Source organism: Chenopodium album, chromosome 9, assembly GCF_948465745.1.
Source record: "Chenopodium album chromosome 9, dcCheAlbu1.1, whole genome shotgun sequence".
NCBI classification, from domain to species: Eukaryota; Viridiplantae; Streptophyta; class Magnoliopsida; order Caryophyllales; family Amaranthaceae; genus Chenopodium; species Chenopodium album.
In genome coordinates, this window is record NC_137842.1 from 10,787,846 (window position 1) to 10,815,107 (window position 27,262).

General features: G+C 40.4%; 50 non-coding genes and 3 pseudogenes across 50 annotated transcripts; all 53 read left to right on the forward strand.

Moving 5' to 3' along the window:
• Positions 1-104: 104 nt before the first annotated feature.
• On the forward strand, positions 105-223 carry LOC145561344 (5S ribosomal RNA). Its single transcript, XR_014093893.1, has one exon. It is a non-coding gene; the product is annotated as a 5S ribosomal RNA (ribosomal RNA).
• Positions 224-422: 199 nt separating this feature from the next.
• Positions 423-541, forward strand: LOC145560775 (5S ribosomal RNA). The gene has a single exon (XR_014093387.1). It is a non-coding gene; the product is annotated as a 5S ribosomal RNA (ribosomal RNA).
• A 199-nt stretch (positions 542-740) lies between these two features.
• On the forward strand, positions 741-859 carry LOC145560696 (5S ribosomal RNA). The gene has a single exon (XR_014093319.1). It is a non-coding gene; the product is annotated as a 5S ribosomal RNA (ribosomal RNA).
• A 199-nt stretch (positions 860-1,058) lies between these two features.
• On the forward strand, positions 1,059-1,177 carry LOC145560791 (5S ribosomal RNA). The gene has a single exon (XR_014093403.1). It is a non-coding gene; the product is annotated as a 5S ribosomal RNA (ribosomal RNA).
• A 199-nt stretch (positions 1,178-1,376) lies between these two features.
• On the forward strand, positions 1,377-1,495 carry LOC145560774 (5S ribosomal RNA). The gene has a single exon (XR_014093386.1). It is a non-coding gene; the product is annotated as a 5S ribosomal RNA (ribosomal RNA).
• Positions 1,496-1,693: 198 nt separating this feature from the next.
• Positions 1,694-1,812, forward strand: LOC145560668 (5S ribosomal RNA). The gene has a single exon (XR_014093288.1). It is a non-coding gene; the product is annotated as a 5S ribosomal RNA (ribosomal RNA).
• A 200-nt stretch (positions 1,813-2,012) lies between these two features.
• Positions 2,013-2,131, forward strand: LOC145560768 (5S ribosomal RNA). The gene has a single exon (XR_014093381.1). It is a non-coding gene; the product is annotated as a 5S ribosomal RNA (ribosomal RNA).
• Positions 2,132-2,331: 200 nt separating this feature from the next.
• LOC145561642 (5S ribosomal RNA) lies at positions 2,332-2,450 on the forward strand. The gene has a single exon (XR_014094178.1). It is a non-coding gene; the product is annotated as a 5S ribosomal RNA (ribosomal RNA).
• Positions 2,451-2,648: 198 nt separating this feature from the next.
• On the forward strand, positions 2,649-2,767 carry LOC145561437 (5S ribosomal RNA). The gene has a single exon (XR_014093982.1). It is a non-coding gene; the product is annotated as a 5S ribosomal RNA (ribosomal RNA).
• Positions 2,768-2,964: 197 nt separating this feature from the next.
• Positions 2,965-3,083, forward strand: LOC145560810 (5S ribosomal RNA). The gene has a single exon (XR_014093422.1). It is a non-coding gene; the product is annotated as a 5S ribosomal RNA (ribosomal RNA).
• A 198-nt stretch (positions 3,084-3,281) lies between these two features.
• LOC145561679 (5S ribosomal RNA) lies at positions 3,282-3,400 on the forward strand. Its single transcript, XR_014094214.1, has one exon. It is a non-coding gene; the product is annotated as a 5S ribosomal RNA (ribosomal RNA).
• A 199-nt stretch (positions 3,401-3,599) lies between these two features.
• Positions 3,600-3,718, forward strand: LOC145560805 (5S ribosomal RNA). The gene has a single exon (XR_014093417.1). It is a non-coding gene; the product is annotated as a 5S ribosomal RNA (ribosomal RNA).
• Positions 3,719-3,918: 200 nt separating this feature from the next.
• LOC145560846 (5S ribosomal RNA) lies at positions 3,919-4,037 on the forward strand (annotated as a pseudogene).
• A 216-nt stretch (positions 4,038-4,253) lies between these two features.
• On the forward strand, positions 4,254-4,372 carry LOC145560827 (5S ribosomal RNA). Its single transcript, XR_014093436.1, has one exon. It is a non-coding gene; the product is annotated as a 5S ribosomal RNA (ribosomal RNA).
• Positions 4,373-4,570: 198 nt separating this feature from the next.
• LOC145560721 (5S ribosomal RNA) lies at positions 4,571-4,689 on the forward strand. The gene has a single exon (XR_014093343.1). It is a non-coding gene; the product is annotated as a 5S ribosomal RNA (ribosomal RNA).
• A 196-nt stretch (positions 4,690-4,885) lies between these two features.
• On the forward strand, positions 4,886-5,004 carry LOC145560758 (5S ribosomal RNA). The gene has a single exon (XR_014093371.1). It is a non-coding gene; the product is annotated as a 5S ribosomal RNA (ribosomal RNA).
• Positions 5,005-5,202: 198 nt separating this feature from the next.
• On the forward strand, positions 5,203-5,321 carry LOC145560656 (5S ribosomal RNA). The gene has a single exon (XR_014093275.1). It is a non-coding gene; the product is annotated as a 5S ribosomal RNA (ribosomal RNA).
• A 198-nt stretch (positions 5,322-5,519) lies between these two features.
• On the forward strand, positions 5,520-5,638 carry LOC145560697 (5S ribosomal RNA). The gene has a single exon (XR_014093320.1). It is a non-coding gene; the product is annotated as a 5S ribosomal RNA (ribosomal RNA).
• A 199-nt stretch (positions 5,639-5,837) lies between these two features.
• LOC145560792 (5S ribosomal RNA) lies at positions 5,838-5,956 on the forward strand. Its single transcript, XR_014093404.1, has one exon. It is a non-coding gene; the product is annotated as a 5S ribosomal RNA (ribosomal RNA).
• Positions 5,957-6,155: 199 nt separating this feature from the next.
• LOC145560652 (5S ribosomal RNA) lies at positions 6,156-6,274 on the forward strand. The gene has a single exon (XR_014093271.1). It is a non-coding gene; the product is annotated as a 5S ribosomal RNA (ribosomal RNA).
• A 198-nt stretch (positions 6,275-6,472) lies between these two features.
• On the forward strand, positions 6,473-6,591 carry LOC145560829 (5S ribosomal RNA). The gene has a single exon (XR_014093438.1). It is a non-coding gene; the product is annotated as a 5S ribosomal RNA (ribosomal RNA).
• Positions 6,592-6,789: 198 nt separating this feature from the next.
• LOC145560722 (5S ribosomal RNA) lies at positions 6,790-6,908 on the forward strand. Its single transcript, XR_014093344.1, has one exon. It is a non-coding gene; the product is annotated as a 5S ribosomal RNA (ribosomal RNA).
• Positions 6,909-7,108: 200 nt separating this feature from the next.
• LOC145561354 (5S ribosomal RNA) lies at positions 7,109-7,227 on the forward strand. The gene has a single exon (XR_014093902.1). It is a non-coding gene; the product is annotated as a 5S ribosomal RNA (ribosomal RNA).
• Positions 7,228-7,425: 198 nt separating this feature from the next.
• Positions 7,426-7,544, forward strand: LOC145560647 (5S ribosomal RNA). The gene has a single exon (XR_014093267.1). It is a non-coding gene; the product is annotated as a 5S ribosomal RNA (ribosomal RNA).
• A 199-nt stretch (positions 7,545-7,743) lies between these two features.
• Positions 7,744-7,862, forward strand: LOC145561448 (5S ribosomal RNA). The gene has a single exon (XR_014093992.1). It is a non-coding gene; the product is annotated as a 5S ribosomal RNA (ribosomal RNA).
• A 198-nt stretch (positions 7,863-8,060) lies between these two features.
• LOC145560698 (5S ribosomal RNA) lies at positions 8,061-8,179 on the forward strand. The gene has a single exon (XR_014093321.1). It is a non-coding gene; the product is annotated as a 5S ribosomal RNA (ribosomal RNA).
• Positions 8,180-8,377: 198 nt separating this feature from the next.
• On the forward strand, positions 8,378-8,496 carry LOC145560649 (5S ribosomal RNA). The gene has a single exon (XR_014093269.1). It is a non-coding gene; the product is annotated as a 5S ribosomal RNA (ribosomal RNA).
• A 198-nt stretch (positions 8,497-8,694) lies between these two features.
• Positions 8,695-8,813, forward strand: LOC145560819 (5S ribosomal RNA). Its single transcript, XR_014093431.1, has one exon. It is a non-coding gene; the product is annotated as a 5S ribosomal RNA (ribosomal RNA).
• Positions 8,814-9,011: 198 nt separating this feature from the next.
• LOC145560809 (5S ribosomal RNA) lies at positions 9,012-9,130 on the forward strand. The gene has a single exon (XR_014093421.1). It is a non-coding gene; the product is annotated as a 5S ribosomal RNA (ribosomal RNA).
• Positions 9,131-9,328: 198 nt separating this feature from the next.
• Positions 9,329-9,447, forward strand: LOC145560723 (5S ribosomal RNA). Its single transcript, XR_014093345.1, has one exon. It is a non-coding gene; the product is annotated as a 5S ribosomal RNA (ribosomal RNA).
• Positions 9,448-9,647: 200 nt separating this feature from the next.
• LOC145561355 (5S ribosomal RNA) lies at positions 9,648-9,766 on the forward strand. Its single transcript, XR_014093903.1, has one exon. It is a non-coding gene; the product is annotated as a 5S ribosomal RNA (ribosomal RNA).
• A 198-nt stretch (positions 9,767-9,964) lies between these two features.
• On the forward strand, positions 9,965-10,083 carry LOC145560811 (5S ribosomal RNA). The gene has a single exon (XR_014093423.1). It is a non-coding gene; the product is annotated as a 5S ribosomal RNA (ribosomal RNA).
• A 198-nt stretch (positions 10,084-10,281) lies between these two features.
• LOC145560738 (5S ribosomal RNA) lies at positions 10,282-10,400 on the forward strand. Its single transcript, XR_014093354.1, has one exon. It is a non-coding gene; the product is annotated as a 5S ribosomal RNA (ribosomal RNA).
• Positions 10,401-10,599: 199 nt separating this feature from the next.
• LOC145560650 (5S ribosomal RNA) lies at positions 10,600-10,718 on the forward strand. Its single transcript, XR_014093270.1, has one exon. It is a non-coding gene; the product is annotated as a 5S ribosomal RNA (ribosomal RNA).
• Positions 10,719-10,915: 197 nt separating this feature from the next.
• LOC145560823 (5S ribosomal RNA) lies at positions 10,916-11,034 on the forward strand. The gene has a single exon (XR_014093434.1). It is a non-coding gene; the product is annotated as a 5S ribosomal RNA (ribosomal RNA).
• A 199-nt stretch (positions 11,035-11,233) lies between these two features.
• On the forward strand, positions 11,234-11,352 carry LOC145560812 (5S ribosomal RNA). The gene has a single exon (XR_014093424.1). It is a non-coding gene; the product is annotated as a 5S ribosomal RNA (ribosomal RNA).
• Positions 11,353-11,551: 199 nt separating this feature from the next.
• On the forward strand, positions 11,552-11,670 carry LOC145560847 (5S ribosomal RNA; annotated as a pseudogene).
• A 199-nt stretch (positions 11,671-11,869) lies between these two features.
• LOC145561451 (5S ribosomal RNA) lies at positions 11,870-11,988 on the forward strand. Its single transcript, XR_014093995.1, has one exon. It is a non-coding gene; the product is annotated as a 5S ribosomal RNA (ribosomal RNA).
• A 197-nt stretch (positions 11,989-12,185) lies between these two features.
• LOC145561649 (5S ribosomal RNA) lies at positions 12,186-12,304 on the forward strand. The gene has a single exon (XR_014094185.1). It is a non-coding gene; the product is annotated as a 5S ribosomal RNA (ribosomal RNA).
• Positions 12,305-12,502: 198 nt separating this feature from the next.
• LOC145561443 (5S ribosomal RNA) lies at positions 12,503-12,621 on the forward strand. Its single transcript, XR_014093988.1, has one exon. It is a non-coding gene; the product is annotated as a 5S ribosomal RNA (ribosomal RNA).
• A 198-nt stretch (positions 12,622-12,819) lies between these two features.
• Positions 12,820-12,938, forward strand: LOC145560745 (5S ribosomal RNA). Its single transcript, XR_014093360.1, has one exon. It is a non-coding gene; the product is annotated as a 5S ribosomal RNA (ribosomal RNA).
• A 199-nt stretch (positions 12,939-13,137) lies between these two features.
• On the forward strand, positions 13,138-13,256 carry LOC145560729 (5S ribosomal RNA). The gene has a single exon (XR_014093350.1). It is a non-coding gene; the product is annotated as a 5S ribosomal RNA (ribosomal RNA).
• Positions 13,257-13,454: 198 nt separating this feature from the next.
• On the forward strand, positions 13,455-13,573 carry LOC145561639 (5S ribosomal RNA). Its single transcript, XR_014094176.1, has one exon. It is a non-coding gene; the product is annotated as a 5S ribosomal RNA (ribosomal RNA).
• Positions 13,574-13,771: 198 nt separating this feature from the next.
• Positions 13,772-13,890, forward strand: LOC145560756 (5S ribosomal RNA). The gene has a single exon (XR_014093370.1). It is a non-coding gene; the product is annotated as a 5S ribosomal RNA (ribosomal RNA).
• A 201-nt stretch (positions 13,891-14,091) lies between these two features.
• On the forward strand, positions 14,092-14,210 carry LOC145560678 (5S ribosomal RNA). The gene has a single exon (XR_014093300.1). It is a non-coding gene; the product is annotated as a 5S ribosomal RNA (ribosomal RNA).
• Positions 14,211-14,409: 199 nt separating this feature from the next.
• Positions 14,410-14,528, forward strand: LOC145561645 (5S ribosomal RNA). Its single transcript, XR_014094181.1, has one exon. It is a non-coding gene; the product is annotated as a 5S ribosomal RNA (ribosomal RNA).
• Positions 14,529-14,726: 198 nt separating this feature from the next.
• LOC145560763 (5S ribosomal RNA) lies at positions 14,727-14,845 on the forward strand. The gene has a single exon (XR_014093376.1). It is a non-coding gene; the product is annotated as a 5S ribosomal RNA (ribosomal RNA).
• Positions 14,846-15,045: 200 nt separating this feature from the next.
• LOC145560541 (5S ribosomal RNA) lies at positions 15,046-15,164 on the forward strand. Its single transcript, XR_014093166.1, has one exon. It is a non-coding gene; the product is annotated as a 5S ribosomal RNA (ribosomal RNA).
• Positions 15,165-15,361: 197 nt separating this feature from the next.
• Positions 15,362-15,480, forward strand: LOC145560699 (5S ribosomal RNA). Its single transcript, XR_014093322.1, has one exon. It is a non-coding gene; the product is annotated as a 5S ribosomal RNA (ribosomal RNA).
• A 200-nt stretch (positions 15,481-15,680) lies between these two features.
• LOC145560788 (5S ribosomal RNA) lies at positions 15,681-15,798 on the forward strand. Its single transcript, XR_014093401.1, has one exon. It is a non-coding gene; the product is annotated as a 5S ribosomal RNA (ribosomal RNA).
• Positions 15,799-15,996: 198 nt separating this feature from the next.
• On the forward strand, positions 15,997-16,114 carry LOC145560820 (5S ribosomal RNA). The gene has a single exon (XR_014093432.1). It is a non-coding gene; the product is annotated as a 5S ribosomal RNA (ribosomal RNA).
• Positions 16,115-16,310: 196 nt separating this feature from the next.
• Positions 16,311-16,429, forward strand: LOC145560737 (5S ribosomal RNA). The gene has a single exon (XR_014093353.1). It is a non-coding gene; the product is annotated as a 5S ribosomal RNA (ribosomal RNA).
• A 196-nt stretch (positions 16,430-16,625) lies between these two features.
• Positions 16,626-16,743, forward strand: LOC145560853 (5S ribosomal RNA; annotated as a pseudogene).
• Positions 16,744-27,262: the final 10,519 nt, after the last annotated feature.

Genomic DNA, 27,262 nt, shown 5'->3' on the forward strand with positions numbered 1-27,262 from the left:
AAAAAAAAATGTTTAATTCGGACGATCGGGCACAAAGTTACGGCATTTCGAAGGAAATCAGGGGCTGGAAAGGGTATAAATACAAAATAGCGCAATAAGTAAATTGGTGCGATCATACCAGCACTAATGCACCGGATCCCATCAGAACTCCGCAGTTAAGCGTGCTTGGGCGAGAGTAGTACTAGGATGGGTGACCTCCTGGGAAGTTCTCGTGTTGCACCCCTTTTTTGCCGAATTCGTAATTTTTATTTGTTTTCGGTTATTTTGAGATGGGAAATGGTTTGGGACGCGTAGATCTCGAAAAAATAACCAATTTGAAAAAAAAAATGTTTAATTCGGACGATCGGGCACAAAGTTACGACATTTCGAAGGAAATCTGGGGCTGGAAAGGGTATAAATACAAAATAGCGCAATAAGTAAATGGGTGCGATCATACCAGCACTACTGCACCGGATCCCATCAGAATTTCGCAGTTAAGCGTGCTTGGGCGAGAGTAGCACTAGGATGGGTGACCTCCTGGGAAGTCCTCGTGTTGCACCCCTTTTTTGCCGAATTCGTAATTTTTATTTGTTTTCGGTTATTTTGAGATGGGAAATGGTTTGGGACGCGTAGATCTAGAAAAAATAACCAATTTGAAAAAAAAAATGTATAATTCGGACGATCGGGCACAAAGTTACGGCATTTCGAAGGAAATCAGGGGCTGGAAAGGGTATAAATACAAAATAGCGCAATAAATAAATAGGTGCGGTCATACCAGCACTAATGCACCGGATCCCATCAGAACTCCGCAGTTAAGCGTGATTGGGCGAGAGTAGTACTAGGATGGGTGACCTCCTGGGAAGTCCTCGTGTTGCACCCCTTTTTTGCCGAATTCGTAATTTTTATATGTTTTCGGTTATTTTGAGATGGGAAATGGTTTGGGACGCGTAGATCTCGAAAAAATAACCAATTTGAAAAAAAAAATGTTTAATTCGGACGATCAGGCACAAAGTTACGACATTTCGAAGGAAATCAGGGGCTGGAAAGGGTATAAATACAAAATAGCGCAATAAATAAATAGGTGCGGTCATACCAGCACTAATGCACCGGATCCCATCAGAACTCCGCACTTAAGCGTGATTGGGCGAGAGTAGTACTAGGATGGGTGACCTCCTGGGAAGTCCTCGTGTTGCACCCCTTTTTTGCCGAATTCGTAATTTTTATTTGTTTTCGGTTATTTTGAGATGGGAAATGGTTTGGGACGCGTAGATCTCGAAAAAATAACCAATTTGAAAAAAAAAATGTTTAATTCGGACGATCAGGCACAAAGTTACGGCATTTCGAAGGAAATCAGGGGCTGGAAACGGTATAAATACAAAATAGCGCAATAAGTAACTGGGTGCGATCTTACTAGCACTAATGCACCGGATCCCATCAGAACGCCGCAGTTAAGCGTGCTTGGGCGAGAGTAGTACCAGGATGGGTGACCTCCTGGGAAGTCTTCGTGTTGCACCCCTTTTTTGCCGAATTCGTAATTTTATTTGTTTTTGGTTATTTTGAGAGGGGAAATGGTTTGGGACGCGTAGATCTCGAAAAAATAACTAATTTGAAAAAAAAAATGTTTAATTCAGACGATCGGGCACAAAGTTACGGCATTTCGAAGGAAATCAGGGGCTGGAAAGGGTATAAATACAAAATAGCGCAATAAGTAAATGGGTGCGATCATACGAGCACTAATGCACCGGATCCCATCAGAACTCCGCAGTTAAGCGTGCTTGGGCGAGAATAGTACTAGGATGGGTGACCTCCTGGGAAGTCCTCGTGTTGCACGCCTTTTTTGCCGAATTCGTAATTTTTATTTGTTTTCGGTTATTTTGAGAGGGGAAATGGTTTGGGACGCGTAGATCTCGAAAAAATAACCAATTTGAAAAAAAAAAATGTTTAATTCGGACGATCGGGCACAAAGTTACGGCATTTCGAAGGAAATCAGAGGCTGGAAAGGGTATAAATACAAAATAGCGCAATAAGTAATTGAGTGCGATCATACCAGCACTAATGCACTGGATCCCATCAGAACTCCGCAGTTAAGCGTGCTTGGGCGAGAGTAGTATTAGGATGTGTGACCTCCTGGGAAGTCCTCGTGTTGCACCCCTTTTTTGCCGAATTCGTAATTTTTATTTGTTTTCGGTTATTTTGAGATGGGAAATGGTTTGGGACGCGTAGATCTCGAAAAAATAACCAATTTGCAAATAAATTATGTTTAATTCGGACGATCGGGCACAAAGTTACAGCATTTCGAAGGAAATAAGGGGCTGGAAAGGGTATTAATACAAAATAGCGCAATAAGTAATTGGGTGCGATCATACCAGCACTTAAGCACCGGATTCCATTAGAACTCCGCAGTTAAGCGTGCTTGGGCGAGAGTAGTACTAGGATGGGTGACTTCCTGGGAAGTTCTCGTGTTGCACCCCTTTTTTGCCGAATTCGTAATTTTTATTTGTTTTGGGTTATTTTTAGATGGGAAATGGTTTGGGACGCGTAAGTCTCGAAAAAATAACTAGTTTGAAAAAAAAATGTTTAATTCGGACGATCGGGCAAAAAGTTACGGCATTTCGAAGGAAATAAGGGGCTGGACAGGGTATAAATCCAAAACAGCGCAATAAATAAATGGGTGCGATCATACCAGCACTAATGCACCGGATCCCATCAGAACTCCGCAGTTAAGCGTGCTTAGGCGAGAGTAGTACTAGGATGGGTGACCTCCTGGGAAGTCCTCGTGTTGCACCCCTTTTTTGCCGAATTCGTAATTTTTATTTGTTTTTTGTTATTTTGAGATGGGAAATGGTTTGGGACGCGTAGATCTCGAAAAAATAACCAATTTGAAAAAAAAAGTTTAATTCGGACGATCGGGCACAAAGTTACGGCATTTCGAAGGAAATCAGGGGCTGGAAAGGGTATAAATACAAAATAGCGCAATAAGTAATTGAGTGCGATCATACCAGCACAAATGCACTGGATCCCATCAGAACTCCGCAGTTAAGCGTGCTTGGGCGATAGTAGTACTAGGATGTGTGACCTCCTGGGAAGTCCTCGTGTTGCACCCCTTTTTTGCCGAATTCGTAATTTTTATTTGTTTTGGGTTATTTTGAGATGAGAAATGGTTTGGGACGCGTAAGTCTCGAAAAAATAACTAATTTGAAAAAAAAATGTTTAATTCGGACGATCGGGCAAAAAGTTACGGCATTTCGAAGGAAATAAGGGGCTGGACAGGGTATAAATCCAAAACAGCGCAATAAATAAATGGGTGCGATCATACCAGCACTAATGCACCGGATCTCATCAGAACTCCGCAGTTAAGCGTGCTTAGGCGAGAGTAGTACTAAGATGGGTGACCTCCTGGGAAGTCCTCGTGTTGCACCCCTTTTTTGCCGAATTCGTAATTTTTATTTGTTTTTGGTTATTTTGAGATGAGAAATGGTTTGGGACGCGTAGATCTCCAAAAAATAACCAATTTGAAAAAAAAAATGTTTTATTCGGACGATCGGGCACAAAGTTACGGCATTTCGAAGGAAATCAGGGGCTGGTAAGGGTATGAATACAAAATAGCGCAATAACTAAATGGGTGCGATCATACCAGCACTAACACACCGGATCCCATAAGAACTCCGCAGTTAAGCGTGCTTGGGCGATAGTAGTACTAGGATGTGTGACCTCCTGGGAAGTCCTCGTGTTGCACACCTTTTTTGCCGAATTCGTAATTTTTATTTGTTTTCGGTTATTTTGAGATGGGAAATTGTTTGGGACGCATAGATCTCGAAAAAATAACCAATTTGCAAAAAAAAATGTTTAATTCGGACGATCGGGCACAAAGTTACGACATTTCGAAGGAAATCAGGGGCTGAAAAGGGTAAAAAATACAAAATAGCGCAATAAGTAATTTTGTGCAATCATATTAGCACTAATGCACCGGATCCCATCAAAACTCCGCAGTTAAGCGTGCTTGGGCGAGAGTAGAACTAGGATGTGTGACCTCCTGGGAAGTCCTCGTGTTGCACCCCTTTTTTGCCGAATTCGTAATTTTTGCCGAATTCGTAATTTTTATTTGTTTTCGGTTATTTTGAGATGAGAAATGGTTTGGGACACGTAGATCTCGAAAAAATAACCAATTTGAAAAAAAAATGTTTAATTCGGACGATCGGGCACAAAGTTACGGCATTTCGAAAGAAATCAGGGGCTGGAAAGGTTATAAATACAAAATAGCGCAATAAGTAAATGGGTGCAATCATACCAGCAATAATGCACCGGAATCCATCAAAACTTCGCAGTTAAGGGTGCTTGGGCGAGAGTAGTACTAGGATGTGTGACCTCTTGGGAAGTCCTCGTGTTGCACCCCTTTTTTGCCGAATTCGTAATTTTTATTTGTTTTTGGTTGTTTTGAGATGGGAAATGTTTAAGACGCGTAGATCTCAAAAAAATAACCTATTTGAAAAAAAAAATGTTTAATTCGGACGATTGGGTACAAAGTTACGGCATTTCGAAGGAAATCAAGGGCTGGATAGGGTATAAATACAAAATAGCGCAATGAGTAATTGGGTGCGATCATACCAGCACTAATGCACCGTATCCCATTAGAACTCTGCAGTTAAGCGTGCTTGGGCGAGAGTAGTACTAGGATGGGTGACCTCCCGGGAAGTTCTCGTGTTGCACCCCTTTTTTGCCGAATTCGTAATTTTATTTGTTTTAAGTTATTTTGAGATGGGAAATGGTTTGGGACGCGTAGATCTCGAAAAAATAACCAATGTAAAAAAAAATGTTTAATTCGGACGATCGGGCACAAAGTTACCGCATTTCGAAGGAAATCAGGGGCTGGAAAGGGTATAAATACAAAATAGCGCAAAAAGTAATTGAGTGCGATCATACCAGCACTAATGCACCGGATCCCATTAGAACTCCGCAGTAAATCGTGCTTGGGCGAGAGTAGTACTAGGATGGGTGACCTCTTGGGAAGTCCTCGTGTTGTACCCCTTTTTGCCGAATTCGTAATTTTTATTTATTTTCGGTTATTTTGAGATGGGTAATGGTTTGGGACGCGTAGATCTCGAAAAAATAACCAATTTGAAAAAAAAAATGTTTAATTCGGACGATCGCTCACAAAGTTACGACATTTCGAAGGAAATTAGGGGCTGGAAAGGGTATAAATACAAAATAGCGCAATAAGTAAATGGGTGCGATCATACCAGCACTAATGCACCGGATCCCATCAGAACTCCGCAGTTAATATTGCCTGGGCGAGAGTAGTACTAGGATGGGTGACCTCTTGGGAAGTCCTCGTGTTGCACCCCTTTTTTGCCGAATTATTAATTTTTATTTGTTTTCGGTTATTTTAAGATGGGAAATGGTTTGGGACGCGTAGATCTCGAAAAAATAACCAATTTGAAAAAAGAAATGTTTAATTCGGACGATCGGGCGCAAAGTTACAGCATTTCGAAGGAAATCAGGGGCTGGAATGGGTATAATACAAAATAGCGTAATAAGTAAATGGGTGCGATCATACCAGCGCTAATGCACCGGATCCCATCAGAACTCCGCAGTTAAGCGTGCTTGGGCGAGAGTAGTACTAGGATGAGTGACCTCCCGGGAAGTTCTCGTGTTGCACACCTTTTTTGCCGAATTCGTAATTTCATTTGTTTTTCAGTTATTTTGAGATGGGAAATGGTTTGGGATGCGTAGATCTCGAAGAAATAACCAATTTGAAAAAAAAAATGTTTAATTCGGACGATCGGGCACAAAGTTACGGCATTTCGAAGGAAATCAGGGGCTGGAAAGGGTATAAATACAAAATAGCACATTAAGTAAATGGGAGCGATCATATCAGCACTAATGCATCGGATCCCATCAGAACTCCACAGTTAACCGTGCTTGGGCGAGAGTAGTACTAGGATGGGTGACCTCTTGGGAAGTCCTCGTGTTGCACCCCTTTTTGCCGAATTCGTAATTTTTATCTGTTTTCGGTTATTTTGAGATGGGAAATGGATTGGGACGCGTAGATCTCGAAAAAATAACCAATTTGAAAAAAAAAAATGTTTAATTCGGACGATCGGGCACAATGTTATGGCATTTCGAAGGAAATCAGGGGCTGGAAAGGGTATAAATACAAAATAGCGAAATAAGTAAATGGGTGCGATCATACCAGCACTAATGCACCGGATCCCATCAGAACTCCGCAGTTAATCGTGCTTGGGCGAGAGTAGTACTAGGATGGTTGACCTCCTAGGAAGTCCTCGTGTTGCACCCCTTTTTTGCCGAATTATTAATTTTTATTTTTTTTCGGTTATTCTGAGATGGGAAATGGTTTGGGACGCGTAGATCTCGAAAAAATAACCAATTTGAAAAAAAAATGTTTAATTCGGACGATCGGGCGCAAAGTTACAGCATTTCGAAGGAAATCAGGGGCTGGAAAGGGTATAAATACAAAATAGCGCAATAAGTAAATGGTTGCGATCATACCAGCACTAACGCACCGGATCCCATAAGAACTCCGCTGTTAAGCGTGTTTGGGCGAGAGTAGTACAAGGATGTGTGACCTCCTGGGAAGTCCTCGTGTTGCACCCATTTTTTGCCGAATTCGTAATTTTTATTTTTTTCGGTTATTTTGAGGTGGGAAATGGTTTGGGACGCGTAGATCTTGAAAAAATAACCAATTTCCAAAAAGAAATGTTTAATTCGGACGGTCGGGCACAAAGTTACGACATTTCGAAGGAAATCAAGGGCTGGAAAGGGTATAAATACAAAATAGCGCAATAAATAAATGGGTGCGATCATACCAGCACTAATGCACCGGATCCTATCAGAACTCCGCAGTTAAGCGTGCTTGGGCGAGAGTAGTACTAGGATGTGTGACCTCTTGGGAAGTCCTCGTGTTGCACCCTTTTTTTGCCGAATTCGTAATTTTTATCTGTTTTCGGTTATTTTGAGATGGGAAATGGTTTGGGACGCGTAGATCTCCAAAAAATAACCAATTTGCAAAAAAATTATGTTTAATTCGGACGATCAGGCACAAAGTTACGACATTTCGAAGGAAATCAGGGGCTAGAAAGGGTATAAATACAAAATAGCGCAATAAATAAATGGGTGCGATCATACCAGCACTAATGCACCGGATCCCATCAGAACTCCGCAGTTAAGCGTGCTTGGGCGAGAGTAGTACTAGGATGGGTGACTTCCTGGGAAGTTCTCGTGTTGCACCCCTTTTTTGCCGAATTCGTAATTTTTATTTGTTTTCGGTTATTTTGAGATGGGAAATGGTTTGGGACGCGTAAGTCTCGAAAAAATAACTAATTTGAAAAAAAAATGCTTAATTCGGACGATCGGGCACAAAGTTACGGCATTTCGAAGGAAATCAGGGGCTGGAAAGGGTATAAATACAAAATAGCGCAATAAATAAATGGGTGCGATCATACCAGCACTAATGCACCGGATCCCATCAGAACTCCGCACATAAGCGTGCTTGGGCGAGAGTAGTACTAGGATGGGTGACCTCCTGGGAAGTCCTCGTGTTGCACCCCTTTTTTGCCGAATTATTAATTTTTATTTGTTTTCGGTTATTTTGAGATGGGAAATGGTTTGGGACGCGTAGATCTCGAAAAAATAACCAATTTGAAAATAAAAATGTTTAATTCGGACGATCGGGCACAAAGTTACCGCATTTCGAAGGAAATCAGGGGCTGGAAAGGGTATAAATACAAAATAGCGCAATAAGTAAATGGGTGCGATCATACCAGCACTAATGCACCGGATCCCATAAGAACTCCGCAGTTAAGCGTGCTTGGGCGAGAGTAGTACTAGGATGGGTGACCTCCTGGGAAGTCTTCGTGTTGCACCCCTTTTTTGCCGAATTCGTATATTTTATTTGTTTTCGGTTATTTTGAGATGGGAAATAGTTTTGGACTCGTAGATCTCGAAAAAATAACCAATTTGAAAAAAAAATGTTTAATTCGGACGATCGGGCACAAAGTTACGACATTTCGAAGGAAATCAGGGGCTGGAAAGGGTATAAATACAAAATAGCGCAATAAGTAAATGGGTGCGATCATACCAGCACTAATGCACCGGATCCCATCAGAACTCAGCAGTTAATCGTGCTTGGGCGAGAGTTGTACTAGGATGGGTGACCTCCTGGGAAGTCCTCGTGTTGCACCCCTTTTTTGCCGAATTATTAATTTTTATTTGTTTTGGGTTATTTTGAGATGGGAAATGGTTTGGGACGCGTAAGTCTCGAAAAAATAACTAATTTGAAAAAAAAATGCTTAATTCGGACGATCGGGCACAAAGTTACGGCATTTCGAAGGAAATCAGGGGCTGGAAAGGGTATAAATACAAAATAGCGCAATAAATAAATGGGTGCGATCATACCAGCACTAATGCACCGGATCCCATCAGAACTCCGCACATAAGCGTGCTTGGGCGAGAGTAGTACTAGGATGGGTGACCTCCTGGGAAGTCCTCGTGTTGCACCCCTTTTTTGCCGAATTCGTAATTTTTATTTGTTTTTGGTTATTTTGAGATGGGAAATGGTTTAGGTTGCGTAGATCTCGAAAAAATAACCAATTTGAAAAAAAAAAGTTTAATTCGGACGATCGGGCACAAAGTTACGGCATTTCGAAGGAAATCAGGGGCTAGAAAGGGTATAAATACAAAATAGTGCAATAAGTAATTGAGTGCGATCATTCCAGCACTAATGCACTGGATCCCATCAGAACTCCGCAGTTAAGCGTGCTTGGGCGATAGTAGTACTAGGATGTGTGACCTCCTGGGAAGTCCTCGTGTTGCACCCCTTTTTTGCCGAATTCATAATTTTTATCTGTTGTCGGTTATTTTGAGATGGGCAATGGTTTGGGACGCGTAGATCTTGAAAAAATAACCAATTTCAAAAAAAAATGTTTAATTCGGACGATCGGGCACAAAGTTACGGCATTTCGAAGGAAATTAGGGGCTGGAAAGGGTATAAATACAAAATAGCGCAATAAGTAAATGGGTGCGATCATACCAGCACTAATGCACCGGATCCCATCAGAACTCAGCAGTTAAGCGTGCTTGGGCGATAGTAGTACTAGGATGTGTGACCTCCTGGGAAGTCCTCGTGTTGCACCCATTTTTTGCCGAATTCGTAATTTTTATTTTTTTCGGTTATTTTGAGGTGGGAAATGGTTTGGGACGCGTAGATCTTGAAAAAATAACCAATTTCCAAAAAGAAATGTTTAATTCGGACGGTCGGGCACAAAGTTACGACATTTCGAAGGAAATCAAGGGCTGGAAAGGGTATAAATACAAAATAGCGCAATAAATAAATGGGTGCGATCATACCAGCACTAATGCACCGGATCCTATCAGAACTCCGCAGTTAAGCGTGCTTGGGCGAGAGTAGTACTAGGATGTGTGACCTCTTGGGAAGTCCTCGTGTTGCACCCTTTTTTTGCCGAATTCGTAATTTTTATCTGTTTTCGGTTATTTTGAGATGGGAAATGGTTTGGGACGCGTAGATCTCCAAAAAATAACCAATTTTCAAAAAAATTATGTTTAATTCGGACGATCAGACACAAAGTTACGACATTTCGAAGGAAATCAGGGGCTAGAAAGGGTATAAATACAAAATAGCGCAATAAATAAATGGGTGCGATCATACCAGCACTAATGCACCGGATCCCATCAGAACTCCGCAGTTAAGCGTGCTTGGGCGAGAGTAGTACTAGGATGGGTGACTTCCTGGGAAGTTCTCGTGTTGCACCCCTTTTTTGCCGAATTCGTAATTTTTATTTGTTTTCGGTTATTTTGAGATGGGAAATGGTTTGGGACGCGTAAGTCTCGAAAAAATAACTAATTTGAAAAAAAAATGCTTAATTCGGACGATCGGGCACAAAGTTACGGCATTTCGAAGGAAATCAGGGGCTGGAAAGGGTATAAATACAAAATAGCGCAATAAGTAATTGAGTGCGATCATACCAGCACAAATGCACTGGATCCCATCAGAACTCCGCAGTTAAGCGTGCTTGGGCGATAGTAGTACTAGGATGTGTGACCTCCTGGGAAGTCCTCGTGTTGCACCCCTTTTTTGCCGAATTCGTAATTTTTATTTGTTTTGGGTTATTTTGAGATGAGAAATGGTTTGGGACGCGTAAGTCTCGAAAAAATAACTAATTTGAAAAAAAAATGTTTAATTCGGACGATCGGGCAAAAAGTTACGGCATTTCGAAGGAAATAAGGGGCTGGACAGGGTATAAATCCAAAACAGCGCAATAAATAAATGGGTGCGATCATACCAGCACTAATGCACCGGTTCTCATCAGAACTCCGCAGTTAAGCGTGCTTAGGCGAGAGTAGTACTAAGATGGGTGACCTCCTGGGAAGTCCTCGTGTTGCACCCCTTTTTTGCCGAATTCGTAATTTTTATTTGTTTTTGGTTATTTTGAGATGAGAAATGGTTTGGGACGCGTAGATCTCCAAAAAATAACCAATTTGAAAAAAAAAATGTTTTATTCGGACGATCGGGCACAAAGTTACGGCATTTCGAAGGAAATCAGGGGCTGGTAAGGGTATGAATACAAAATAGCGCAATAAATAAATGGGTGCGATCATACCAGCACTAATGCACCGGATCCCATCAGAACTCCGCACATAAGCGTGCTTGGGCGAGAGTAGTACTAGGATGGGTGACCTCCTGGGAAGTCCTCGTGTTGCACCCCGTTTTTGCCGAATTATTAATTTATTTGTTTTCGGTTATTTTGAGACGGGAAATGGTTTGGGACGCGTAGATCTCGAAAAAATAACCAATTTGAAAATAAAAATGTTTAATTCGGACGATCGGGCACAAAGTTACCGCATTTCGAAGGAAATCAGGGGCTGGAAAGGGTATAAATACAAAATAGCGCAATAAGTAAATGGGTGCTATCATACCAGCACTAATGTACCGGATCCTATCAGAACTCCGCAATTAAGCGTGCTTAGGCGAGAGTAGTACTAGGATGGTTAACCTCCTAGGAAGTTCTCGTGTTGCACCCCTGTTTTGCCGAATTCGTAATTTTTATTTGTTTTCGGTTATTTTGAGATGAGAAATGGTTTGGGACGCGTAGATCTCGAAAAAATAACCAATTTGAAAAAAAAAATGTTTTATTCAGACGATCGGGCACAAAGTTACGGCATTTCGAAGGAAATCAGGGGCCGGAAAGGGTATAAATACAAAATAGCGCAATAATTAAATGGGTGCGATCATACCAGCACTAACGCACCGGATCCCATAAGAAATCCGCAGTTAAGCGTGCTTGGGCGATAGTAGTACTAGGATGTGTGACCTCCTGGGAAGTCCTCGTGTTGCACCCCTTTTTTGCCGAATTCGTAATTTTTATTTGTTTTCGGTTATTTTGAGATGGGAAATTGTTTGGGACGCATAGATCTCGAAAAAATAACCAATTTGCAAAAAAAAATGTTTAATTCGGACGATCGGGCACAAAGTTACGACATTTCGAAGGAAATCAGGGGCTGAAAAGGGTATAAATACAAAATAGCGCAATAAGTAATTTTGTGCAATCATACCAGCACTAATGCACCAGATCCTATCAAAACTCCGCAGTTAAGCGTGCTTGGGCGAGAGTAGAACTAGGATGTGTGACCTCCTGGGAAGTCCTCGTGTTGCACCCCTTTCTTGCCGAATTCGTAATTTTTATTTGTTTTCGGTTATTTTGAGATGAGAAATGGTTTGGGACGCGTAGATCTCAAAAAAATAACCTATTTGAAAAAAAAAATGTTTAATTCGGACGATTGGGCACAAAGTTACGGCATTTCGAAGGAAATCAAGGGCTGGAAAGGGTATAAATACAAAATAGCGCAATGAGTAATTGGGTGCGATCATACCAGCACTAATGCATCGGATCCCATTAGAACTCCGCAGTTAAGCGTGCTTGGGCGAGAGTAGTACTAGGATGGGTGACCTCCCGGGAAGTTCTCGTGTTGCACCCCTTTTTTGCCGAATTCGTAATTTTATTTGTTTTAAGTTATTTTGAGATGGGAAATGGTTTGGGACGCGTAGATCTCGAAAAAATAACCAATTTAAAAAAAAAATGTTTAATTCGGACGATCGGGCACAAAGTTACGGCATTTCGAAGGAAATCAGGGGCTGGAAAGGGTATAAATACAAAATAGCGCAAAAAGTAATTGAGTGCGATCATACCAGCACTAATGCACCGGATCCCATCAGAACTCCGCAGTTAATCGTGCTTGGGCGAGAGTAGTACTAGGATGGGTGACCTCTTGGGAAGTCCTCGTGTTGCACCCCTTTTTGCCGAATTCGTAATTTTTATTTGTTTTCGGTTATTTTGAGATGGGTAATGGTTTGGGACGCGTAGATATCGAAAAAATAACCAATTTGAAAAAAAAAATGTTTTATTCGGACGATCGCTCACAAAGTTACGGCATTTCGAAGGAAATTAGGGGCTGGAAAGGGTATAAATACAAAATAGCGCAATAAGTAAATGGGTGCGATCATACCTGCACTAATGCACCGGATCCCATCAGAACTCCGCAGTTAATCGTGCTTGGGCGAGAGTAGTACTAGGATGGGTGACCTCTTGGGAAGTCCTCGTGTTGCACCCCTTTTTGCCGAATTCGTAATTTTTATTTGTTTTCGGTTATTTTGAGATGGGAAACGGTTTGGGACGCGTAGATTTTGAAAAAATAACAAATTTGAAAAAAAAAATGTTTAATTCGGACGATCGGGCACATAGTTACGGCATTTCGAAGGAAATCAGGGGCTGGAAGGGGTATAAATACAAAATAGCGCAATAAGTAAATGGGTGCGATCATATTAGCACTAATGCACCGGATCCCATCAGAACTCTGCAGTTAAGCGTTCTTGGGCGAGAGTAGTACTAGGATGGGTGACCTCCTGGGAAGTCCTCGTGTTGCACCCCTTTTTTGCCGAATTCGTATATTTTATTTGTTTTCAGTTATTTTGAGATGGGAAATAGTTTGGGACGCGTAGATCTCGAAAAAATAACCAATTTGAAAAAAAAAATGTTTAATTCGAACGATCGGGCACAAAGTTACGACATTTCGAAGGAAATCAGGGGCTGGAAAGGGTATAAATACAAAATAGCGCAATAAGTAAATGGGTGCGATCATACCAGCACTAATGCACCGGATCCCATCAGAACTCCGCAGTTAAGCGTGCTTGGGCGAGAGTAGTACTAGGATTGGTGACCTCCTGGAAAGTCCTTGTGTTGCACCCCTTTTTTGCCGAATTCGTAATTTTTATTTGATTTCGGTTATTTTGAGATGGGAAATGGTTTGGGACGCGTAGATCTCCAAAAAATAACCAATTTGAAAAAAAAATGTCTAATTCGGACGATCGGGAACAAAGTTACGGCATTTCGAAAAAAATCAGGGGCTGGAAAAGGTATAAATACAAAATAGAGCAATAAGTAAATGGGTGCGATCATACCAGCACTAATGCACCGGATCCCATCAGAACTCCGCAGTTAAGCGTGCTTGGGCGAGAGTAGTACTAGGATGGGTGACCTCCTGGTAAATCCTCGTGTTGCACCCCTTTTTTGCCGAATTCGTAATTTTTATATGTTTTCGGTTATTTTGAGATGGGAAATGGTTTTGGACGCGTAGATCTCGAAAAAATAACCAATTTGAAAAAAAAATGTTTAATTCGGACGATCGGGCATAAAGTTACGGCATTTCGAAGGAAATCAGGGGCTGGAAAGAGTATAAATACAAAATAGCGCAATAAGTAAATGGGTGCGATCATACCATCACTAACGCACCGGATCCCATAAGAACTCCACAGTTAAGCGTGCTTGGGCGAGAGTAGTACTAGGATGGGTGACCTCCTAGGAAGTCCTCGTGTTGCACCCCTTTTTTGCCGAATTCGTAATTTTTATTTGTTTTCATTTATTTTGAGATGGGAAATGGTTTGGGACGCGTAGATGTCGAAAAAATAACCAATTTGAAAACAAAAAAATGTTTAATTTGGACGATCGGGCTCAAAGTTACGGCATTTAGAAGGAAATCAGGGGCTGGAAAGGGTATAAATACCAAATAGCGCAATAAGTAAATGGGTGCGATCATACCAGCACTAATGCACCGGATCCCATCAGAACTCCGCAGTTAAGCGTTCTTTGGCGAGAGTAGTACTAGGATGGGTGACCTCCTGGGAAGTCCTCGTATTGCACCCCTTTTTTGCCGAATTCGTATATTTTATTTGTTTTCGTTTATTTTGAGATGGAAAATGGTTTGGGACGCGTAGATCTCTAAAAAATAACCAATTTGAAAAAAAAAATGTTTAATTCGGACGATCGGGAACAAAGTTACGGCATTTCGAAGGAAATCAGGGGTTGGAAAGGGTATAAATACAAAATAGCGTAATAAGTAAATGGGTGCGATCATATCAGCACTAATGCACCGGATCCCATCAGAACTCTGCAGTTAAGCGTGCTTGGGCGAGAGTAGTACTAGGATGGGTGACCTCTTGGGAAGTCCTCGTGTTGCACCCCTTTTTTGCCGAATTCGTAATTTTTATTTGTTTTCGGTTATTTTTAGATGGGAAATGGTTTGGGACGCGTAGATCTCCAAAAAATAACCAATTTGAAAAAAAAATGTTTAATTCGAACGATCGAGAACAAAGTTACGGCATTTCGAAAGAAATCAGGGGCTGGAAAGGGTATAAATACAAAATAGCGCAATAAGTAAATGGGTGCGATCATACCATCACTAACGCACCGGATCCCATAAGAACTCCGCAGTTAAGTGTGCTTGGGCTAGAGTAGTACTAGGATGGGTGACCTCCTGGGAAGTCCTCGTGTTGCACCCCTTTGTTTGCAGAATTCGTAATTTTTATTTGTTTTTGTTATTTTGAGATGGGAAATGGTTTGGGACGCGTAGATCTCGAAAAAATAACCAATTTGAATTAAAAAAATGTTTAATTCGGACGATCGGGCACAAAGTTACGTTATTTCGAAGGAAATCAGGGTTTGGAAAGGGTATAAATACAAAATAGCGCAATAAGTAAATGGGTGCGATCATACCAGCACTAATGCACCGGATCCTATCAGAACTCCGCAGTTAAGCGTGCTTGGGCGAGTGTAGTACTAGGATGGGTGACCTCCTGGGAAGTCCTTGTGTTGCACCCTTTTTTTGCCGAATTCGTAATTTTAATTTGTTTTCGGTTATTTTGAGATGGGAAATGGTTTGGGACGCGTAGATCTCGAAAAAATAACCAATTTGAAAAAAAATGTTTAATTCGGACGATCGGGCACAAAGTTACGGCATTTCGAAGGAAATCAGGGACTGGAAATGGTATAAATACAAAATAGCGCAATAAGTAAATGGGTGCGATCATACCTGCACTAATGCACCAGATCCCATCAGAACTCCGCAGTTAAGCGTGTTTGGGCGAGAGTAGTACTAGGATGGGTGACCTCTTGGGAAGTCTTCGTGTTGCACCCCTTTTTTTTGCCGAATTCGTAATTTTTATTTGTTTTCGGTTACTTTGAGATGGGAAATGGTTCGGGACGCGTAGATCTCGAAAAAATAACCAATTTGAAAAAAAAATGTTTAATTTGGACGATCGGTCTCAAAGTTACGGCATTTCGAAGCAAATCAGGGGCTGGAAAGGGTATAAATACAAAATAGCGCAATAAGTAAATGGGTGAGATCATACCAGCACTAATGCACCGGATCCCATCAGAACTCCGCAGTTAAGCGTGCTTGGGCGAGAGTAGTACTAGAATGGGTGACCTTCGGGAAGTCCTCGTGTTGCACCCCTTTTTTCCCGAATTCGTAATTTTTTTTTGTTTTCGGTTACTTTGAGATGGGAAATGGTTCGGGACGCGTAGATCTCGAAAAAATAACCAATTTGAAAAAAAAATGTTTAATTCGGACGATCAGGCACAAAGTTACGGCATTTCGAAGGAAATCAGGGGCTGGAAAGGGTATAAATACAAAATAGCGCAATAAGTAAATGGGAGAGATCATACCAGCACTAATGCACCGGATCCCATCAGAACTCCGTAGTTAAGCGTGCTTGGGCGAGAGTAGTACTAGGATGGGTGACCTTCGGGAAGTCCTCGTGTTGCAACCCTTTTTTCCCGAATTCGTAATTTTTATTTGTTTTCGGGTATTTTGAGATGGGAAACGGTTTGGGACGCGTAGATCTTGAAAAAATAACCAATTTAAAAATAATGTATAATTCGGACGATGGGGCACAAAGTTACGACATTTTGTAGGAAAACAGGGGCTGGAAAGGGTATAAATACAAAATAGCGCAATAAGTAAATGAGCGCGATCATACCAGCACTAATGCACCGGATCCCATCAAAACTCCGCAGTTAAGCGTGCTTGGGCGAGAGTAGTACTTGGATGGGTGACCTCCTGGGAAGTCCTCGTGTTGCACCCCTTTTTTGACGAATTCATAATTTTATTTGTTTTCGGTTATTTTGAGATGGGAAATGGTTTGGGACGCGTAGATCTCGAAAAAATAACCAATTTGAAAAAAAATGTTTAATTCGGACGATCAGGCACAAAGTTACGGCATTTCGAAGGAAATCAGGGGCTGGAAAGGATATAAATACAAAATAGCGCAATAAGTAAATGGGTGCGATCATACCAGCACTAATGCACCGGATCCCATCAGAACTCCGCAGTTAAGCGTGCTTGGGCGAGAGTAGTACTAGGATGGGTGACCGAAAATCAAACCCGGTGATGAGTGCCTTTCACGTCGAATCATAATCGAATGAAGCGAAAGTGTGGAAAGTCTAGTGTTGCGGATAATTTTAATTTCTTTTTTCTTCTCTCTGTTTTTGAAAAATTATTTTAAGAAAACATCCAATGTAGTTTGGTTGGACCATGATATGGGTCCAATAGTAGTGTAGTTGGATGGGGCTTGATAAAAGCTTTCCAACGATATATTATAAGCCCAATTCCGATGAATATTGAGGAAGTTATGGCCAATTTACTAAACTGGGCCCGGTTTGAGCCTTATATACGGCCCACTGATCTAGGGGAGGGCCTAATATGATTTATCTTTCCTAATGCAATTAGGAATGGTTTTAGTCTTCTAAATTCTTCTAGAAGGTTCTTTTCATTCCTAATTCAATTAGCATTGATAAATTGACTTTTGACTTTTCAGAGTTTTAATTAAAATCAAATAGCATTTTCGAGGAAATTATATGATTTTATCCTCTACTACGGCAAACTTATCTGATTTTCGAAAACGCGTTAAAATTAGGCTTGGCGCCTGACCCCAGGCTTTGGCGCTTGGAACCAGGCGTGGCGCCTGGCGCTAGCCATTGGCGCCTGGCGCTAGTTAGCCAGGGTTTGCGCCAACTCTGTTTTTTGTGCGTCAGACTCTGTTTTGTTTATTTTATCTTTTTGGCTGATTTTCTCTATAAATATCGTATTAAAAACTCCGTTTTCAATCATCTACATTCATCAACAATCAGTTTTCATTCGCAATCATTAATTCTCTCATTCTCTTAATCATCTTTCTTTCTTTCTTTTTCTAAACTTTGTTTTCAAATACAAAATTCCGCATTCGCAAGATCTAGAAACACCTAGCCATATTCGAAGTTGCCTTCGCCCTAGACGTGAAAGGTTTTAATATCTGAGGGTTTGGTCCCAAATCTCTATTTCAATTATTTAATTTGATTGTTTTGTTTTATTATTTTCCTTGAAGTTACTAACGTGTGTATTTTGTTATTAGAAAGAGGTACGAGGCATCAAAGTAAGTAATTTAATGGTTTTAATTGATGTTATGATGTAGATATCATGTTTACATTGTTATTATGATATTCCTAGTATCATGTCTAGGGTAATTTTAATATTAAATATGATTTCTATGATGCTTCCTATGTTCTTCTTAATGTTTATGATTGTTAGTATCATGTTAGGGTTAAAGATTTGATTTTTAATACTTAGTGACATGCTAGGATTTGTTATTGATCTTGTTAGTATCATGCCTAGGATCTTGCTATTTTTCTTATGCTTTAATATTAACATGAACATGATTATGATTATAATTGTTATAATTTATGATGATTATGAATATTATTGTTATTATTATTCTGATGATGATTATTTTATTATGATTATTATTATTATTATAATAATTATTATTCATAATTATTATTGTGATCATTTATTATGTTGCTTGATATTTTATTTTTATTGCTTGATCACGCCTTTTATTGCATGTTTAAAGGGAATTTGGTACTTGTAATCACGCTTAATAAGATAATTAATAATCTTGTTTAGGGTTAATGTGATTATAATTCAAGTGATCGCCAATAATAGATTTATTTGTGCATTAAATTCAACCAACATAGATTAAACAGGTTTAGGGTTAATCTATTGATTGCATGTTAATTAGAAAGCGCACATGAATACGATCAGAATAAAAAAGACGCCTATTATTAGGGCAGGTTCAATCTCTTTTAGGTTGGATTTGTACCATCATCCCCGAACCCTTATTTGGTTCTAGACCTTATGGAGTTGACGATCTCTTGGATCGTTAAGGGGTGTAACCTTCATCCTATGAACGGTTTACAAGTTCCTAAAACTTGTTGGCGACTCTTTTGCTCTATCTTCTTCCCTTTTGGACGCCACCGTACTTTAGTGTATGATCACAGTGGGGTTCAAGCTAGGGGTTTAACGCTTGAAATCTATTCCCTACAGTTTTTTGGCAACTCCACTGGGGAGGATTTCTATTTTAATTCCTGAATTTGTTTCGGCAATGATTTAGAATGAGTGGATGAGACTCGAAAAGTTCTAAGTATTTCATGTGCGTAATTTTGATTAACATTATTGTCATATGCATAAAAAAGATCTCATTGGAAAGACCATTCGTAATGAGTTAAAACATAGGATTTTACACGTAGGAAATTTGAGGAATGTCTTCCACAACTAGGACTGAAATAACACCGCGTGAAACTGGAAAATTTTATTGAGCACAGAAAGCTGTTGAGGCATGTGGGAAGTAGCGTCATGGGCCAGAGCTTGGCGCCAGAATTTTAACCGTAGCGCCAGACGCCAGTATTGGCGCCAAGCGCCACAGTTAAAAGCTGGCGCCAGTCTCTGTTTGCTGGCGCCAATTTCCCCAATACCGAGCCAGAAATATGCGCTCTAATTTCGACCAGTTTTTCGTATTGTTTGCTCGATCCTGCTTCCTGATTGAATTTTTTCTCACTTTTCTGAAACCCATATGTGTTCTACATATGGACATAACCCTCTGGGAATTCATGCTCCATCTACCCGATTGAACGCTCCGTGCAACAAAGGGTACATCCGAGATGTTGAATTCACCAAACCATGGAAGCGAGTTTTTCTAAACTCGCGGTGTCCCATCCACTCGCGCCAACCCTTTACGGTTAGGCTTCCGCGCGGTGCATCTGGACAATTAACCATGGACCCTCTATTGACTAAACCATATCCCGAACTTTAGAGAACTAGAGCCATGGTTAGGTGGCAAACGCATTGCATCATATTGTGCCTACTTGACTAATTGTGCATTATTTGTTGTGCATATATATTCTATGTTTCTCTTAACCGTTTGTTGACTTGTGTTGAGACTAAAAAATTAATGACTTAAAGAACTTTGCCTATTTAATTAATTAATTAATTAATTTAAGTCAATGAAGTCTAATATTTTAAATCGGAATTGACCTAGTACGACTTTAGACATACCCCGATTGACTAATAAAACAAAAAATAGTCCCAGATCGAAGCTCCAATATTGGCGCCAAGATCTGAGCTGTAGCGCCACATTATGGAGTGTAGCGCCTGACGACAACTGTCGTCTGGCGCCAAGCTCCACAGTGCGACGCCAGTCCTGTCGCTTGGCCGACAGTTCGGATTATTGGTCGAGTCATCACTTAGAGTCTAATTAATCAATTTTCTAATTAATTCGGTTAAATTTTGCTGTCAATAGTATTTATTTGAGTAAATGATCGAGTTTAGGCACTAAGTCCCATGGTCTTATACAAGAGTCCAAGCATGTCACTTATACTCAACGCACACACCAATACACATACTTTGACTATGTTTAAGAGAGTCTTGTGTGCGCGTTTTTCCGTAATTTTTTTTAGGGGGGTAAGTCGGATATTAATCCTCCAACAAAAAAAAATAATAATACTTAGTTCCCTAAAAATATGTACATTATTTTTGCCAAAAAATATGCACCCTTTTCTTTTTCTTTTTTTTTTCTTTTCTTTTTTCCTTAAAATAAACCGTAAAGTCAAGTTGATTCGAGTCGAGTAATTAAAACGCAAAATGGTTTATTTACAGCGCATGGTCAAGAAAGGAAGGACGGTTAATCAAAGACAACCTCTTCGTACAAGTCCAACTTTTCGACAAACCCATAGCTCGTAAGAGGAAAGCTAAGGTTATAATGGCAACACAAGAAGAAGTCAATGATCTTAAGAACCAACTGGCTACCGTGACTGAGACACTGAAGCTTCTCGCACTCAAGATCGATGATCCTGTGAAGCAACAACAGATGGACCTCATGCAAGAGAGTTTAAGCAAGTTGTCTAGCGACTACAAGTTTCAAGAGCTTACATCACAAGGGGTCTCGGTGGACAAAGATCTTCCGCAGAAGTTCAACGCCAACGACATCCCAAAATTTAGAGCAACTGACAACCCTTACTTTCATTTAAGAGCATTCGAAACAATAATGAGTATTAAGGGTATCTATAAGAAAGTTTTCCCTTCTTTGTTCTCACTATCTCTCGAGACCGTTTGCCAACAATGGTTCTTTTCTCTCGAGAAAGAAAAGACCTCTACCTGGGAGTCAATAGCAAACGCTTTCGTTGATAGGTACAAGTGCAACATTCAAGTCGAGACTGACCATAGGGAACTTGAAATCCTCAAGTAGAAAGAGAATGAAGGCTTCACCTCCTTCTTTAACAAGTGGAGAGAAACCTCAGCTAAGATGATTGAGGTGCCAAGTGAAAAAGAATCTGTAAGACTGTTCATAAAAAATCTCCAAGAAAAATATTCCAAGCATCTCAAATATCAAAATAATCTCCATACCTTCAAGGCCGTTTATGACATTGGGATCAATATTGAAGATGACTTGGCTAAATTAAAAGCTGCCAACAATAACTCCAACAGTGGCTGGAAAGGAAAGAAGAACGACAATCCTTCTTCTTCCAAAACCGCCCACTCAAACAATGTTAGCACCTTTAATTTAGGAGAAGTCCTTGCTATGAACAACCAAGGACCGAAGAAACCATTTAGGAGGAACTTCAATGCTATTGGCATGAGTTATGACACCGCATTTGATCGATTAAATGCAAAGGGTCTTATAACTCCTATTGGACCATTTAGGGACCCACCAGTTGAAAAGAGGTCGGCTAATTGGAGCCCCAATGCACACTGCAAGTATCACCAAGGTAGAGGCCATCTCACTGAAAACTGTTGGAAGCTTAAGGAAGCTATCCAAGACTTGATCGACAACAACAAGCTGCCGTTGCCCCCTGCCAGTAAGAAGCCCAGCATTGACAATGCACCTCTAGCTCATACCCTGGCTATCTTCGATGAGGAAAACGAGGTTGACCCCTCATCTCTCATTAGACCTGTCAAAGAAATCAGCGCCATAGAAAAAGAAGAGGAGATCTTTTTTGATGTCAAGGATAACCTTCCAGAACCGGCAAATAAAGATGATATACAATTTCTCACACTGTCTATGAGGGAGGTATCGCAACTACTGCGTGAAGCTCTCAAAGTTATGAACGAACTCCATAAGAAATACGATGAGCTTCCACTTCCGAAAGATGAACCTAAAAGAGAATTCACACCAGTGAGAACGACTTATGAGGCAAAGCATTTTCCCTTACAAGTCACTGAAAAACCCAAGAAGAGCAATAGAATTTACACTCCAATTGGGATTTCATATGCACAAATGTTCGAAATGCTCTCCGAGAGTGGCGAGATCAAACCTCTCGAACCGAGACCATTCGAATCGTTGAAAAGGACAGATAGATATTACTGTCAGTATCATCAATCAGGGGGTCACACTATAGAAAACTGTTTCAAATTCAAGGATTTGGTACAGAAAATGATTGATGAAAAGAAACTAGTCCAAGTTCAACAAGAAGAGGATGCAACCATTAATGGAGTTTGGGACAGTGACGAAGAAGATGTCTATCTAAAATACCTAGTAGGACTTCCACCTTCTGTGTCATACACCACAGACGACATTTGGGCTGAAGAAGACTCGTCAATAGACGTCCTCACAAGATCCGGAAGAATGCAACCTCCCGTCTCAACACAACCTATGCCAACCACACAACAAGTTCCCATACTTATCAATGAAGACAATGACATTGTTAAGCAGTTTAAGAAGACAAAGGTTGAGATGAATGTGTGGAAGCTTCTGGCAACATCTCGAGAACATAGGTTGGCTGTAATGAATGCCTTGGACAAAATTGGGATAGACTCTGAAACTACTCCTGAGGGACTAGCCAACTTCCTCACAAGTGACCTTCCTAGCCCGATTAATTTGATCACCTTTTCTGACAAAGATTTACCCCCAGAAGGTGACAAACATTACAAGGCATTAAACCTCACAATAGTTTGCAAAAGGATGAATGTTCCTATGACACTTGTAGACAATGGATCGGCCATCAACGTCTGTCCACTCAGAACTGCAAGGATGCTCGGTATAAGGGACGAAGATTTAACTCCGTCTACATAAGGAATAAGGGCCTACGACAACACTCGTCGTCAAGCTCTTGGCAAGATTACCCTAAATGTAACGGCAGGAGCAATAGAACATTGTTGGGACGCCCTTGGCTTCATTCAACTTATTGTTGGGACGCCCTTGGCTTCATGATCTAAAGGCCGTCCCTGCATCTCTCCACCAACAAGTGAAAGCTATAGTTGGGGGAATTCCAATCACCATCGATACTTCGCCTATGAGGATCAAATCTATAGAAAATCCAATTATCAATGTGGAGCACGACGAGGATGATGAAGATCTATGGGGATTTAACGAAGAAGTCTCCTTAATCCAGGAGGATGAAAGGACCCCTCTTTGCCATGACCCCTATTCAAACATGATTGTCAATACCATGCTGAAGAAACAAGGACACTTTCCTAGGATGACCCTAGGGAAGAAGAAAGGAATGGCAAAACCCCTGGAGTTACCTGGCCTCCCTAAGTTAGACACTTTTGGGCTTGGTTTCGAACAAAATCGGAAAGATCTCAAGCAAGCCCAGGAAAAGGCAAAAGCACGTAGGGACGCTCGCATTCAAAAGAAAGCAATTCCAATGGATCAGTACCCTCTTACGCTTAACGGTCAGTTTATAAAAGAAGGAGAGAACTATCCATGCCATGAATTTCCCGAGCCATTTGTTGTAAATGGCGTAAGACAACTGGGATTTGAGATTTTCTTGGATTGCTACTTCACTAATGAAATCCAAACTCCCGTCCTCAAGGAGAAAGCACCCCCATGTTTTGACTTTAACGTCATGGGATTACTGTTTGGGCGAGAAAAGAATGAGCCAACTTATAAAGAGGATAACTCCTCGCTCATTCAAACAGTCCTGCAAAGTGAAAGCTTCGATCCCTCGAAGCTAATTACTCCAGCTGAAGGATCACTACAAGGGTGGCGCAAGACTATCAAGGTGACTACTCCAAGCGGAAGGAAGATATCCATCACGACAGGGTAAGGACCGATGTTTGAAGAGTCGTCTGAGTTAGAGTCTGAGTCAGAGTTCTTCCCTCTAGAGTCTTCTAAGTCTTTAGTAGTAACATCTCCCCCTCCTATTTCTTCTCCTAGGATAGTTAGTGATCCAGTCCCTGAGGACATATCACTCTTTGATGTAATGATCTCAGAGTATAATACTATTTCTCATTCTCCTTACTTCTCGTGTTCTTCTCTAACCCAAGATGACGAGCATTGCTTAACTAACGATGAAAAAGACAAATAAATTATTAAAGCAATGGAAACACTCGAAAAGAAAACACCGGTAATTGAAGAAACTGAAACAGTTGATATCTCAAACGATTCAACTCATAAAAGAGAAGTTAAAATCGGATTAACATTGAATAAACAAGAAAGAACCGATTTAATTAACTTACTTAAAGAATTTATCGATGTATTCGCTTGGTCATATGAAGATATGCCAGGCATTAATAGAGAAATAGCTCAACACACTATACCACTAATTCCAGGAATGAAACCTGTAAAACAAAAATTGCGTCGAATGAAACCTGACGTAGCCCTTAAAATAAAAGAAGAAATTCAAAAATAGATAACTGTAGGTATCATCAAGGTATCCAAATACCCCGAATGGGTCGCCAACGTCGTCCCAGTTCCGAAGAAAGACGGAAGGGTAAGGATGTGTGTCGACTATCAAGATCTAAATAAGGCAAGTCCAAAGGACGACTTCCCTTTGCCACACATCGATATTTTGGTAGATAACACGGCAAATCACGCGCTTCTCTCGTTCATGGATGGATACTGTAGGGAATAATTTCAAGCCTTTAAAATCCCACTAGCTTGAACCCCACTGTGATCATACACTAAAGTACGGTGGCGTCCAAAAGGGAAGAAGATAGATCAAAAGAGTCGCCAACAAGTTTTTAAGGAACTTGTAAACCGTTCACGAGGTGAAGGTTACACCCCTTAACGATCCAAGAGATCGTAAACTCCATAAGGTCATGAACCAAATAAGGGTTCGGGGATGATGGTACAAATCCAACCTAAAAGAGATTGAACCTGCCCTAATAATAGGCCTCTACTTTATTCTGCTCGTATTCATGTGCGCTTTCTGATTAACATACAATCAATAGGATTAACCCTAAACCTGTTTAATCTATGTTGGTTGAATTTAATGCACAAATAAACTATTATTGGCGATCACTTGAATTATAATCACATTAACCCTAACAAGATTATTAATTATCTTACTAAGCATGATTGCAAATACCAATTCCCTTTAAGCATTCATAAAAAGGTGATCAAGCAATAAGGAATAAACAATGTGTATCAAGCAACATAATAAATAATCATCATCATTAATAACAATAATAAAATAATCACAATCACCATAAAAATAATGATAATCATAAATTATAATTATAATCATGTTAAAGCATAGCAAGATCCTAGGCATGATACTAACAAGATTAATAACAAACCCTAGCATGTCACTAAGCAATAAAAATCAAATCTTTAGCCCTAACATGATACTAACAATCATAAATATTAGGAAGAGAATAAAAGGCATCATAGCAATCATATTTAATATTAAAATTAACCTAGACATGATACTAGAAATATCATAATAACAATCTAAGCATGATGTCTACATCATAAATCAATTAAACCATTAAAGTACTTACTTGGATGCCTCGTACCTCTTTCTAATTACAAAATACACACGTTAGTAACTTCAAGGAAAATAATAATCAAAACAATTAAATTAAATAATTGAAAGAGAGATTTGGGAGTAAACCCTCAGAAATTAAAACCTTTCACGTCTAGGGCGAAGGCAACTTCGAATATGGCTAGGTGTATCAAGATCTTGTGAATGCGGAATATTGTATTAAAAAGCAAGAAAGAATATTTATTCTAAAGAATGAATGATGTTGATGATTGAAAGAGATGAATGCTTTTATTGAATGAATATTGATAATTGGTGAATGAAGAAGAGAATTGATGATTCTTGGTGAATGAAAACGGATTTTTAGATACGATATTTATAGAGAAAATCAGCCAAAAAAGATAATTTAACAAAACAGAGTCTGATGAAAGCAAAAACACCTTGGCGCCAGCCCTGGCTAATTGGCGCCAGGACCAGTGGCTAGCGCCTGGCGCCAATCCTGGTTCCAGGCGCCAAGGCCTGGGGTTGGACGCCAAACTGACTTTAAACGCGTTTTCGAAAATCTGATAAATTTCCCGTACTGGAAGATAAAATAATATAATTTCAGTCGAAAATGCTATTTGATCTTGATTAAAACTCTGAAGAGTCCTAATTGAATTAAGAATGAAAAGAAACTTCTAGAATGTTCTAGAAGACTAAAACCATTCCTAATTACATTAGGAATGATAAATTATATTAGGCCCTCCCCTAGATCATTGGGTCGTACATAAAGCTCAAACCGGACCCAGTTTAGTAAATTGGCCATAACTTCCTCAATATTCATCGGAATTGGGCTTATAATATATCGTTGGAAAGGCCTTTGCAAGCCCCATCCAACTACACCACTATTGGACCCATATCATGGACCTACCAAACTGGATTGGCTGTTTTCTTAAAATAAAGTTTTCAAAATCAGGGAGAAGAGAAAAGAAATAAAACTTTCCACAACACTAGACCTTTCCACACTTTCGTTTCATTCGATTATGATTCGACGTGAAAGGCACTCATCACCGGGTTTGGTTTTGGGGAGACACAAATGGGTGTCTACAGAAGCCCCCACTTTGACTGAGTTTGGAGAAACGCGAGTTTCGAAAACGAAAGCCAAAGAAACGATAGGGACGGAGAATGATTCAGAACGTTCTGCGATCCTAAATCAATCTTGTAACGCCGATACCTGCAAAACTAGCATTAGTTAAACAGATAAAAGAGTTAAGAAATGCGTATCTTGCACCGTCGAGCTCACGTCTCTGAAAGTAACCGATTTGTTGCTGCTTTACTGTTTTGAAGACCTCCTACAAGCTAGAGAATGCCATCCCGCTTGAAAACCGCTACGCCCGTAACTGCTTCCAAATTAGAAGATTCCTTCGCCTGAAACGATCCTCCCCGCTATGATAACATTCCACGGACAAGGGAATACCATCGAAGATTGCTTCTCTTGAAACAATCTTCAGCTGTTTGTGACAACTCTCCATAATCCAGGGAATGCCACCTTGCTGCTTTGACGTTCTGAACAAAGAGCTTCTTTTTCCCGCTGTGATAGTCTTCGAAAAGATCACTGCTTTTTAATATTTGCTATGCCAGTACGTCGGCGATTTGCTACTTGTGAACCAGTATGTCGGTGCTTTTGCTGTGATGACAATCCTCTTTTCTTTGGGAATAGTTGCCAACACAACTCTTGTATGATGTATGACAATCCGATTTAGGGAAAGTTGTCAATGCCACGTAACAATCCATCCTTGGAAATGTTGTCACGATGAAGCGACAATCCGTACCTCGGAAAATTTGCCAAAATCCAATTTTTGGAAAAGTTGCCAATGCTTCGTAACAATCTCTCATAAGAACTTTGCTACGATCGACAATCC